The following is a 14,120-nucleotide window of genomic DNA, read 5'->3' as shown; positions in this document are numbered from 1 at the left end:
CAACAACAAAGAAGGGCACACTCCACCAAGATGCAGGCCCTGAGACTGATCGATAACTTCATCTCTGAGCTGTACAACAGGCTTGTTGTGCTTGTTTTCGACTTTAGTCGGGGTCTAGTCCGATGTATCAGGTCCTTTCTGAAAGGCAAAACATTTCAAGTCCGAGTTGAAAGAACCCTGTCCCCCATCAGGGAAATCCAAGCTGGAGTGCCTCAGGGAGCTGTGCTGTCTCCACTACAGTAACATGAGATAAACGATCTCAGGCAGGGAGATCAAATGGCAGTCCCGAGTCAAGTACTTGGTTCCTATGATAGACCACTGTTTCATCTGGAAAAACCACATCGAGACTACCAAGAGCAAGATTCAAATGAGGATAACCAAGCTTTATCCTCTAATTACAGAACCCCGTGGAATCCTGCTATTTATTTGCACCTCCTGCGTTCCACCTTCCGCTTCTACAACAATTTTCCTTTCTGACAAGTATGACGTTATGAGATCTTTTGGTTTGTTGTTTATTCTTCTCATGTGCAATGCCTCTTGGATAAATTGCCAGGATGCGTTAATGAAAGCATTTTTGACATCTATTGTTATCCTCACACCCATTCTTTTGTGCGCGTGTACATAATTTGAAGCTCCTCTGGCTAATTTCTGGACTTCCATAATGGCATCCACTGACCATCGACATTTTCTGAATCCAAATTGTCTATTTGATGGTCCTCCTGTTCTCTGCAGTTCTTCGTTAAGACGGATGAGTATGCGGAGTTCATATAGTTTTGTATCCTCTACTTCAAGAAGGCATATCGGCCTGAAGGATGATGGGGATCTTCTAGTGGTTTGTATCCCTTTCGTAGCAGGACTAGTTTTGCACGTTTCCATGCATTTTTTCCATGTATTTTCTAGCTGCTAACCCATTGTATACTGCTAGAACGTAGTCAGATCTCACTTCACCTACATGTTTGATGATTTCCGTCTGTACATCTATCCATATCAATCTGTCAATCTATTCATATAACCATCAATCCATCCGTCCATTTTTTCATCGACTCTGAAAAATATTCATTTTCTCCGGAAGTTGAAATAAATTATCGAAAGGTAGGCACAAGTTTCAACAAACAGCCCAGCAAATATTGCTATTGCACCAAATACTCACCCAATTATTTTTCGACAAGTCACAAACTGGAACAACCTGTTTTGATTTGATTTAAATTGACAGGAACGTCATGTTTGCCTGTATCATGCCAACCCCTTACCCACTAAATACGTTACCAATTTTCGTTTGGCAGCTTTGATGGGATTGATTAATGTAATAACGTAGACCGGAAGGCATCGAGGCATAGAAATGTGAGATACAATTTAGGTCGAGCTGCCTCTAGCTTTCGCAATTTGCAACGACAGGCCCTTCGAAATTCCTATCATTCAGGGGTGTTGGAATTCGGACGAAATTTCGGGATGCAAGCAATATAATCATTTTGGACTATAATAAATTGAAATTCTAAATTCTACAATACTGCCACTGAAGTCTTTCACAATTAGTGGATCGGCTAATCTACACTATACGCATTTTCACCTCTGAACCTTTTAACAGAATTATTATATATTGGAAAAATATGTTTCCTTGTTCACCAGATATTGCCCCAACTCTCAGAAGTCGAATCTTATGCGAGCTAGGAATTAACGAGGTCTTACCCTTCAATGTACGATTCCTAGCATGGGTGGGACGATAGGCAATAAAAAGTGATCGATCGTCCGTCAGGCTCAAACCAACATTCCACATAGCAGTCGATTGAACGAGTAGAACTAACCACAATCTGAAATCGAAACTCCGGTCTACTTTCGGAGATATGACCAGTCAAATGTAAAAAAATACTATTTTAGGAAAAAACTTCCGGTAATGAAAACTTTTTCATGGTCTCATGCTGCAACCCATTTTTCAATTATCACTTCCATGTTTTAATCTATACAAATTCTTCAATTTTCTCAAAATAGTGTTTTTTGCAGCAAACTACAGGTTGGCCAATTCAACTGTGCCTCTGAGATGCGCGAACGATAAAGGAAGAAAACTGTCCACTTCCCATTTTTATCAAGAAGTACAATCGGGAAAAAAAAATTTGGTTCAAATAAATTCGTTCCATCAAAATTTTCCTTTAATTTTTCACTTTTTTCCATCGAAATACAAGTTTATGAAAGACTACCTGCTATCTGCTTTGTCCACCGAGATCTTTGTTTTTCATTCCACTGTTCATTCCACTACCCGAGTTCCTCGATGTTGATGAGCTCTAGTCATCCCCCTTCGCCGCGCCGGCTTATCTACTGCGCATCCAATACTCAGAAGCACAGCTAGATTCGCCAAACTGTACATACTTTTATAAACACAAATATTTATGAAACTGAATAACACCTAAGAGAATTTCTATTGTTCTGTTATCTATGTTACAGTGTTAAACTAGAAATGAATGCTATGTTGTCGAATTCATTTCGAACTTCCTGCTCCCGTCACAAACTGTTCAGCAACATATAAGTTCCCTAATAATGTTGATATTCTCTTTGAAAGGTGTTCTTCCTGACAAAATCATTGTTTCTTGACGTTTTTGAATTCTTATCTTACCACAATATGAAAATAAATATAGAATATCAGATTAATTAGGAGACTAACAAACAGTAACATCAAAGATTTTTAATATTACGCAGTAACTTTTTGAGGTGAATATTTCATTTTGCCTTTCATAACACTGCAGCAGATTCTCTGTTAATTTAGATTTATTCATTTTGGAGAATGTTTGAGATAAGACACTCAAAAATGTCAAGAAACAGTTGGTATTGTCACTTTGAGTAAGTAACCTTCAGAAATAGTTTTGTCAGCAGTTTTCGAGAAGAGTTGAAACATATCTGGCCAGTAACAGTTTTTATTCCATGATTGATTTTTTTTTCATATATCATTTCACCAACCAAGTTGACGTCTTTAGGAGTTGAACGCGCGTCAAGAAGAGGATTGTATTTCTAGTGCTGGGAAACCGTGCTCATTTTGGATTTATTCTACACCGGATATTCCAGTTCTACCTTTTATTCAATTCAGAGTTGAAACAGATAACGTTTATCAAGAAAATAACTTCAAAGTACCTCCCATTAAGTTCCAAACCTTGAGTTCAATTATATATTCAACACTTGTTAATTCATTCGATCCCAATAGAGGTTTTAACTGGTTGTTCTCTGGGACGGTTGTTAATCAAGTATAGCTTCAAAAGACTAACGGAATTTTTCCATCTCATCTCTATATAAATATTATTGCAACTTGTCAATTAGTTAGGAATTTTTTTTCAGAAGGATCGATGCTTTCGAATGAACTCCCAGTCGGAAATCTTGTTGAAGGTATTTTATATCCGGAAGTTTTCGATCCTGGCAGAACCTCTAGCAATTATATGTTCCCAACCTAGAAACCAAGAATATCGGCACAAAACTACAGAATTTCAGGAGGAACATTGGTTTAGGAGAAAATTCAAGGAAGCCGCATACATGTTGTCCAACAACGTATTCAGCCAAGCCAGCGTAGAAATACGCAACATATGGAAACCCATCATCAAGCGAAAAATGGCCAACTCCCGCCAAAACGGTCATCTCCCACGGAACCAGTGAAGCGGAAAATGGAAAGCGGGGATAAGTGAAAGTACTCGAACGACCTATAAATAGTCATCTCTCGGAGGAGTCAGTCCAGTCATCACCCGAAGACGATTGTAGATACTAACAATCGAAACGTCGTGAACTAACGTGACTTGAAATCTCTCCACTTTTCATTTTTATTTTCGTTTTCCATTTCTTGATTTTTATTTGTTCAATTGTTCTATTTTTACTTGTATTTTATTTCACTATTATTTCATTTCAGGTTTATTTTGGTTAATATAATTGTTATTTTCAGCTACTCATTTTCAATTCTTCTTTTTTAGTTGTTTCAGGGATTTCAAATCATTTTATATAGTAGACAATGGAAGTCCGAACTAGTCAAATTCATCATGAAACATTGTTAATCACCTTCAAACAAAACTACAGAACTTTTTCTATTTCTTATATAGTCATTTCAGTTTAGATATTATTTAATTGTGTTATTTCTTTTCAGGTAAGTTCATGTGATCTCTCTGGTAGGAGGCTTTTATCAACGTGAGTAATTTCTACATTATTTTCGTTCTGTATTGCTATCTGAAATTCTGGTTTTTGCAACTATTTGATAAGGTAACTAAACATTTTATAATTTTTTTTTGAAGCAGATATAAGAAATGTTCAAAATCTTGGAATCACAATCATTGATCAATAAGTGATGTTCAATTCTGGAGAGAGTGAAAAAAACTTTTGAGGTGAAGCATCTATAGCCACACGTATTAGAACCGATTGCACGCCGCAAGCGACTGTGCAATTTCCACTGGTTCGGCGTTACGCTATCTTTTTCGCCACATTGAGCTCGGAGACATCTAATGCATACAGCTGAATTCACTACAGTATACATAACCCGTGTTTTATTAAATGAATGATTTTCAAAGATAACCAAAAATAAAATGTTTCTCAGTGAAAGTGAGCAGAATCCTGCAAACAAAACAAAATCACACTACGACACACTATCAAGTCAACAGTAAGTTAATTATATTTTTATAATTTATAATTCAAGTGTCCATTTTTCTGTGATTTGAGCCCGCGTATATTTGGTCTGTCTCAAGGGTCAGTAAATGTAAAATCCACTCTCTTGGTAGAACAGAATTTCCAAAATTTTGATTTCGTTCTTATGAAAAATAATGCACTTAAGCACTTGCTTGAAGAATACATTTCATAAACACTGACAAAATTGTATTTCAAAATCAGTTAATAACGAGTAGCGCACGAATGTTTTTTTTATTTGTTATCAACAGGGACATTAAATAATAATTTAATTTTCTAATGATGGTGGAATTTTTATTGAAATTTTTATTATTGATATTTATAATTTAAGATCTTTAGTAATATTATGCAATAACTAACTAACATCAGATAGCTTTATTTCAAGCCTCCAAGATCCCATGCAAGAATAAACCAAATAAACCGTTGTTTGATCTTAGATTGTGAATGCTTCGATACACGCCATGACAATATTCGTTTATCTTGTATAAGCAAGGTTTGAGTTTTCTGTCAATCCCATGATGGGTTCTTCGTAAGGGAGTTGTCCATGCTTACTTATAGAACAGAATATTTTTCGTGTATTGGTGATATGGAACTGAGATATATTTGTCTTGGTTTTTGTTGCTTCTAAAAGTCGAGATTTCGTTCATTCATAACCTAAACTTTATATTCTTTCCTACCCCTGTATTGTCACTTTTTCTTTTATAAACCCCTCATTTGTGAGAGGAAAAGTCAAAAGACGATGCACTTGAGAATTCAACACAACATGTTTGTGCTGTCCACAGTGACGTGAACTGTCAGGAATATACCTGTAAGTGCTTGTACCCTTCCTAAATACATCGTATTCTAGCTTTCCATTTTGACGTGACAAAGTCAAAAATTCGGAAAATTCAGTAATATTCATCACTACACCAAAGGTTCCAAATAGTGCATCACAAGTAAGGAGTATTATCTTGATGTTATGATCCGCTTGCGAAAATCAATACGACAAAAAACGCCCGATATTGTAGTAAAACATTTATTTATTTATTTATTTATGTATCTATTCAATTCCCCAGCAGGCCGCAAAGCCCATTTACAGGTGTATACAATTAGAATTATGATTAATTATACATATTTATTCATTTATTTTACCCTAACAGGCCTCACGGCCTCATTACAAGGATGACTTATAAGAAATATACATGAATATACAGCACTTGAAATTATATTTCATATAGAACAATATAATATAATATGGGGATTTATTATTATCTAACAACGAGCAGTACTTATTACAACTCACAACAAGAAAAATAAAATGAAAAATAACAAAAAACTGATTGTTAAACTGATAAATTCTCAACGCGGACTAAATATCTAAATTTTGTGGTAGACATATTCCAGTAAATATCTTGCAAGCAATTTATGTCGTTTGCCAGACGGAGCATGATTAAGAGGGGGGATATGGAAGTAACAGTCACGAAAGCAGCGTTGCCACATCTAGTAGATTTCTACTTTTTTGGTAGATTTGCACCCTTTTTCAGAAAATTTTAGTAGGCACATTTTCTTCAGTAGATTTTGGTAGATTTTAATACATAACTTTCAATAATGTGAAAATGCCATTAACAATATAATTACTATAAAAAATAATTGAATCCAGCATTTACTTTAATTTCTATGTTGGTAGACGTGTAACTAATTTGATATTTTTATTCATTTGGATGCTTCGCCTGCGTTTTTGTCGGTGATTCCCCCTCATGCTTTATAGTTTCACCGTTGTATTTCCCCGACAAGTGACAACTGTGTAAAATTGCTTTTTTCGTGAAAGTGAAAATTATGAGGCGAGCTTATGAGCAATCCTATCGGACAGAATGGGAACAGAACCCATTATTTTCTACTTGGCTGTGTAAAGCACAGGATGGATGTAGTGCCCATTGCAAAGCATGCAATGTTAGAATTTTATCCAGGATGGCTTCTCTAAAAGAACATAATACTTCCGCGAAACATAAGAAGAATATGATTGGATTTACTGGAAGCTCTAAGGTTTGTCTGTTTTTATTTATGTCTAATTAAAATATGTAGTAGCAAGAATAATGTTTTATTTTTTAGATTGATAAATTATTGAAAACTAGCTCAGTTTCGGATGGAATGAAAAAAGCAGAAATTAAAATAGTGTCTGTGCTTGTGGAGCATAATGTACCATTTCATGTGATGGATCATCTAAGCGATGTCATCAAAGATGCTTTTCCTGACTCAGAGATTGCAAGAAAATTTTCCTGTAAAAGAACAAAATCATCTGCCATAGCCTATAATGTTTTAGGAGGACACTTTGAAGAAAAATTAATACAAGATTTGAAGTCGGGACTTTCAACTTTTTCAGTAATCATTGATGAGAGTACCGACGTAAGTACAAAAAAGGTTCTTGCCATCGCAATTAAGTTTTATTCAGAGAGAAATGCCTGTGTGAAGACCAGATTTTTGTGTACAGTAGATATACAAGGAGAGTCTGCCCTAGACCTTTTTAATGCACTTAACAGTGCCTTAGAAGAAAAAGGACTTAACATGAAAAATCAACTATTGGGTTTTGCAGCTGACACCACAAATGTCATGTTTGGAGATAACAATGGCATTGTTGCTAAAATACGTGAAATAAATCCCAACTGCATATTTGTTAAATGCGTTTGCCATTCGGTAGCATTAGCTGTAAGCCATGCTTGTAAAGTTCTTCCACGATCATTAGAACAGCTTGTTAAAGATGTCTATAATTACTTTTCCCAGAGTAGCAAGCGCCAAAGAGAATTTCAAGAATTTCAAGAATTTACTGCTTCAGAAAAACATAAAATTTTAAGACACTATGACATAAGGTGGCTATCTTTACACAATTGTGTAAATAGAATTCTAGAGCAATGGATACCCTTGAAACTGTTTTTCCAAGGGCAATACTTGACAGACAAACAGCAAAATGTTTCTTGTGAGTTTTTATATAATTCATTTAATGATAATTTAATTTTACTCTATTTCTATTTTCTTGATTTTGTTTTACCTATAGTTAATAAATTTAACATCATTTTTCAAGGAGACTATCCAGTTACTCACACATTTTTTAAAGACATGTCGAGTTTCTTTAGGTCAATTTTAAGTTGCTTTATGAAAAGTACTTATGTTAAGGCTACTAATCTCTCTGATTTGGATCCTGATGCCTCAATGCACTACTTACCTCTTAACGAGATGTACTTAGGAGTGAATGTTGCAAAAAATCTGTATAAAATACAGGGAAATCAAACAATTGCTCATGACTTTTTTAAACGATGTCAGCTTTTTTTATTAATTTGAGTAATCAATTAAAATCTAGATTGCCCTTAGATAAAGAATTGTTTAAAGAACTACAATTTTTAGATCCTCAGGTAGTTGTATACCAAGAGTTTTCTAGTCTCATAAATCTTCTTTCAAAGTTTCCGAATATAGTACCAGAAGAAGTTATTCAAGACATTGATAATGAATACAGGGAAATGAAACTAGATTTAGATGTATCTAACTTGCTTTCTAGCGGTAGCAGCAATATAAATAATTCCTTCAATGTTGAAGAATTTTGGCATAAAATAAGCTGTTTAAAGGACAACAATAATAAACTTAAATACGAAAATATTTCCAAATTCGCAAAACAAATGCTTTCTTTGCCTGTGTCGAATGTAAAATGTGAAAGGATTTTCTCCGAATTCAATCGAATCAAAACCGACGATCGAAACAAATTTCATAACAAAAACGTTTCTGCGTTAATTCATGCCAAAGAGGGTCTGAGAGATGTTGGGTCTTGCCCAAATTTTCAACCCGATGTAAGAATGATAAAGTTAATGGACGATAAAACTTTATATAAAAATCTGAAGTATAAAGATGACGAAATTTAATTCTTTTATTTCTGGTTTTAAGAACAAAATGTTTGTTTAAAAAATAAGATGAGAGTCAGTTCCGTTTTCTTTGTTGTGCTCGTTTTGAAATTTATATGTTTAGGTTTAGTCAATAAATAAATAAATAATTAAACCAATTAACCATTTCATTAATCCCCAACCTCCAAATCCGTTCTTATTTTAAGCTTTTTTTGAAAAGTAGATTTTTGGTATTTTTGAAAAAATATTTAGTAGATTTTAGTAGATTCAAGCAAAAATAAAAGTAGATTCGCCAAAATAAATGTGGCAACGCTGCACGAAAGAAGTCTTGAACTTGAGGATAGTACGCGTAGGTCTGGGAGGTACATTAATTGGTAATAGTGACAATAATACTGCGGAGTTTATATTGTTATTAATAATTTTATATATAAAAAATTAGAGTCTAAGGAGGGTATATCAAATTGAGTTCTCGATTGTGATGTTCTAATGCTGTTGTTTATTACGATATTTCTTATAATATAGGTACCTTAGAAATTTGTTCTGTATTTCTTCCAGTTCCTGTAAAGTTGTTTGGTATTCTCCATATAGTAAGATCAGAGAATCAGGAGAATCTCGGTTTTGAATTGTTCGAACGTTAAAAATATATATATCTACACTAGGAACATTATTAACACTTCTAGATATAGTAGTTATGGGAGAATGAAAATGATGCAGTGTATTGGAAATCGGGATATGAAATGTGCTACAAAATCGAAATGAAATACGCGGTACATTTTGAAACTATTGCTTCACGATAATGCACCAGCTCACTCGCCATTGCTTGTTCGCGATTTTTTGGACAAAAACAACACCGTAATCATGCTCCAGCCAATGTATTCCCAAGATTTTGCCCCTTGCGACTTTTTCCTTTTCCCAAGATTGATGAGATCTATGAGAGGACGGCGTTTTACGACGAATGAGGAGAATAAAACTGAATTGCTGAGAGAGCTCAAAGACATACCAAAAAATGCATATCAGAACTGCTTCGAGGATTGGTAAAAACGCTGGCACAAATGTATTATGTCTGAATGTTTTGTGTAGTCGTTAAATTGGTAGTATTCTCTTCTAAAATAAGGATAACTTTGATATACAGCTCACAATTTATAAAGAAAATCAAATGTAGTGTTGCCCGGAATTATTAAGTACTTGAAACTGAAACTGAATATTAATGGAGTTTTATCACAACACCAAACCGTTATTTTAATACCTCTACACGTGTTTCGATCACCAAACGATTATTTTCAAGAGGAAGTTTAATCTTCCTCTGGAGTTTTATCCCAACACCAAAGCGTTAATTCAACACCTCAACACGTGTTTCGATCACCAAGCGATCATCTTTAAGAGGAAGTTTTATCTTCCTCTGGAGTTTTATCCCAACACCGAACCGTCATTTTAACACTTCAACACGTGTTTTGATCACCAAGCGATCATCTTCAAGAGAAAGTTTAATCTTCCTCTGAAGTTTTATCCCAACACCAAACCGTTATTTTAACACCTCAACACGTGTTTCGACCAAAGCGATCATCTTCAAAAGGAAGTTTTATCTTCCTCTGGAGTGTTATCCCAACACCAAACCGTTATTTTAATCCCTAACACGTGTTTCGATCATCAAGTGATCATCTTCAAGAGGAAGTTTAATCTTCCTCTGGAGTTTTAACCCAACACCAAAACGTTATTTTAACACCTCAACACGTGTTTCGATCATCAAGTGATCATCTTCAAGAGGAAAATTAATCTTCCTCTGGAGTTTTATCCCAACACCAAACCGTTATTTTAACACCTCAACACGTGTTTCGATCACCAAGCGATCATCTTTAAGAGGAAGTTTTATCTTCCTCTGGAGTTTTATCCCAACACCAAACCGTCATTTTAACACTTCAACACGTGTTTTGATCACCAAGCGATCATCTTCAAGAGGAAGTTTAATCTTCCTCTGAAGTTTTATCCCAACACCAAACCGTTATTTTAACACCTCAACACGTGTTTCGACCAAAGCGATCATCTTCAAAAGGAAGTTTTATCTTCCTCTGGAGTTTTATCCCAAGACCAAACCGTTATTTTAACACCTCAACACGTGTTTCGATCACCAAGTGATCATCTTCAAGAGGAAGTTTAATGTTCCTCTGGAGTTTCATCCCAACACCAAACCGTTATTTTAACACCTCAACACGTGTTTCGATCACCAAGTGATCATCTTCAAGAGGAAGTTTAATGTTCCTCTGGAGTTTTATCCCAACGCCCTACCGTTTGTTCAACACCTCAACACGTGTTTCGATCACCAAGCAATCTTATTCAAGAGGAAGTTTAATCTTCCTCTGGAGTTTTATCCCAACACCAAACTGTTATTTTAACACCTCAACACGTGTTTCGATCACTAAGTGATCATCTTCAAGAGGAAATTTAATCTTCCTCTTGAAGATGATCATTTGATCGAAACACGTGTCAAGGTGTTAAAATAACGGTTAGGTGTTGGGATAGAGCTCCAGTAATATTCATTACTACAACAAAGGTTCCAAACAGTGCATCACAAGTATTTGGAAACTGTTCTTTCTCTCATCTTCCAATCGTTTCTCAGAAAGAAACATTTCACCGTATTGTACGCAATGGGACATTGATATTCTACCAGCTGTTTCCTAAATCCTATGAAATCCTAATATTGCAGTTTAAATTAATAACAGCACCTCGTCTTACACTGATGTGTATCATTATCATTATTTGAAATTTGTATATTTCCGATATTGACTATAAAGCAAACAAGAGAAGGCGCCTGTTATCGCATAAATATTTTGTCCGGTTATCTTTACCACGTTCTTTCTACCTAAGTTCGGGGCAATGATTGATTTTCTTTATCGTTAAAGTGTATCCTTCCGTGAAACCTTGAACCGTTTCAGACTGTATTGTTAACCACATTTCGAAGGCACACGATCCCGAAAAATTCTATTAAGATTAAGTTGTTTATTGGTCCACGAGGAATTACATCCAAATCATTTGATAAATAGAACAATATCAGTTGAGCACACAATAACCCTGTTTGGAAGTTACTTCATATCTTGGTCTACGTTGAACTTCAGAAGAAATAATAGACGAGGTACTGGAGAAGAAATTTGTCATCAAAAATGTATCCTTGCCTCGATGAGATTTTATTGCATTTTTTGTCACTTTTGGGGCTTTCATAGAAAAGTTTTGACTCTGGCTTCAATGGGGAATGTTCCTCAATTTGGGTTATTACAGCAAATGCAAGTTTGAACAAAATAAAGTTGAGTTTAATTCATGAGTTTTTCAAATTCACATCGAAAAGTATTCAAATTGATGTTTCAAATGTTGGGTTTTAATTTTTAAAGGGATTTGTTTCTAATTCACATATTGGCAACAACGCCTATATCAAGTTGAAATAATGTATACGTACCTAGATATTCTACTTTAAAAAAGGAAAATTATCTTTATAAATCAACAATTAAGGCAAAATATAAATTATAGTTCAATACCACCTCCACAAGCCACATAAACAACAGTTGTTTTGTTATTTATTTATATAGAGGAAGATAGGTTAGGTGCACGAAATGTCATATGTCATAGAATATCTCCGAACTCGGAACATAAGTAAACAGAATAGCACGCCTCTGAAATATATCATCTTTGTTTGTCTCATACAGGTAACAGATTCATTGTCCTTCATTAGCTATAACCGATGTTGCCAAATGGTGAAATAGAAACGAATCCCTTTAAATGTTGAATGTATTATTTCATTCCTCTTTTTTAAGTATTTAAATAATTTTTTAAAGAAAAAGGTTGAAATGATGAGTTTAAAATGCGTTGTTTTAGAGCTCTTTTATGAAAACTACTTGATTTTCGTCAGGAGGAACATTCCCCATTGTGATGAGGTAATGAATGACGTCTTTTTCCTTGACCGAAACAAATAATAATTGTAAGGAACATTTGAAGATCGCCTTCAAAGGAAATGAGTGTAACGAACGAACAATACTAACCGTCTATGAAAAAGTTTTCCTGTCCTATGTTGAAAAGATCACGGACCTTATTAGGAGAATTATGAAGCAACACAACAAAAATTTGATAAAAAGGTCGACAAAACCATAAGAAGATCATTAATACAGATTATTGTATTATTTTCACTATCTAGTTTTGCTATAATAGTTTTCTCAAGAGTAAAATATTAGTACTATTTTACGGTTGAGAAAGCTATTGTATAGCGAAACACGTGTCGCTGTTTTTGTAAAACCCTATATAGTGTAAACTGTATTAATTAGTTTTAATATGGATTTTCATCAAGTATCGGCCAGTTCTATTCAACTAAAACCATAAGAGATAGTAGAAGCTAAGCGAATGACTCCAGACAATCTTCAGCAACAACGGGAGGCTGTAGATTGGTCTACTGTGGAACCTGCTTGAGAAAACTCAGAACTTGTATTGAAAATTATATATGGAGAAGGTGAAAATAAAAAAATAAGAAAGTAATAGATGAATTAACATTAATAAATCCTGGCTAGTCGTACTGAGCAATACACGAAACAAGCCACCAATAGAAAGGAAGCCACTCCTACCACCAATAGAATAAAACAAGGGACTCAAACACCGAGCCCAAGCAGGTTCCGGGAGCTGATTCAATCAACAATAGGTTCTTCAAACAGCTCCCAGAGAACTTTTTCTGTTGGAGATAATCAATAGCTCAATCACCCTCAGATACTTCCCCCGAAATTGGAAGCATGCCGTGGTCACCATAATCCCTAAACAGGGCCAGAACCCACTGTTTCCCCAGAATCACTATCCGATCAGTTTGCTGAGCTCATCGGCTAAGCTGGCTGAACGTGTTGTGCTGCAAAGGCTGACAGAAAAAGTTGAAGATCGAAATGTTCTGCCTGACGAACAATGGCACACTCCACCAAGATGCAGGCCCTGAGAGTGGTCGATAACTCCATCTCTAAGCTGAATAACAAGGAGACAGTCCATCTTGTCCTCCTTGACATTTCAAAGGCCTTCAACCGAGTCTGGTACGAAGGCCTTCTGTGCTCGCTTTCGAACTGCGTCGGGGCCATTACAAGTCCGAGTTGAAAGAACCCTGTACCACATCAGGAAAATCCAAGCTGGAGTGCCTTAGGGAGTTGTACTGTCTCCAGTATTGTAACTTGAGAGTAACGATCTTCGGCAGGGAGTACTTGACTCGGCAGTCCCGAGTCAAGTACTTGGTTTTTATGATAGACCGTTGTCTCACCCGGAAACACCACATCGACACAACCAAGAGCAAGATCCAAATAAGGATAACCAAGATTTATCTTATTATCCACAATTCAAAGCTCAACCTTAAGAACAAGGTATTACTATACAACATTGTTCAAGCCTGCCATCATGTATGCTTCAGGCGCTTGGACACAAACCGCCCCGACTAATCTACTATTACTATTAATCTACTAATCTAGTACCCGTGTTAGGAATCATACGTTAACAGGTGAGACCTCGTTAATCCTTAGCTGGCACAAGTTTCGACTTCTGAGGGTTGCGACAGCTGGTTAACGAAAAAACAGATTTTAAACAGAAACTAAGTTCGTGCGAGATGAAGTCATCCGC

General features: G+C 35.5%; 1 protein-coding gene and 1 long non-coding RNA gene across 2 annotated transcripts in view; both read left to right on the top strand.

Annotated features, from left to right (window-relative positions):
- The window catches only part of Liprin-beta (liprin-beta 1), a 147,190-nt gene that overhangs the window by 28,268 nt on the left and 104,802 nt on the right, over nucleotides 1–14,120 (top strand). The window lies entirely within an intron of this gene.
- Nucleotides 6,466–8,731, top strand: LOC141485213 (uncharacterized). Its single transcript, XR_012467098.1, has 2 exons — nucleotides 6,466–6,660; nucleotides 6,727–8,731. It is a non-coding gene; the product is annotated as an uncharacterized lncRNA (long non-coding RNA).

Source organism: Leptinotarsa decemlineata, unplaced genomic scaffold (assembly GCF_025532065.1).
Source record: "Leptinotarsa decemlineata unplaced genomic scaffold, Ldec_3_MD MMD2_tig00026314_RagTag_RagTag, whole genome shotgun sequence".
Classification (NCBI taxonomy): domain Eukaryota; kingdom Metazoa; phylum Arthropoda; class Insecta; order Coleoptera; family Chrysomelidae; genus Leptinotarsa; species Leptinotarsa decemlineata.
Note: the sequence above shows the minus strand (reverse complement) of the source record. Positions and strands in the feature narration are given on the sequence as shown.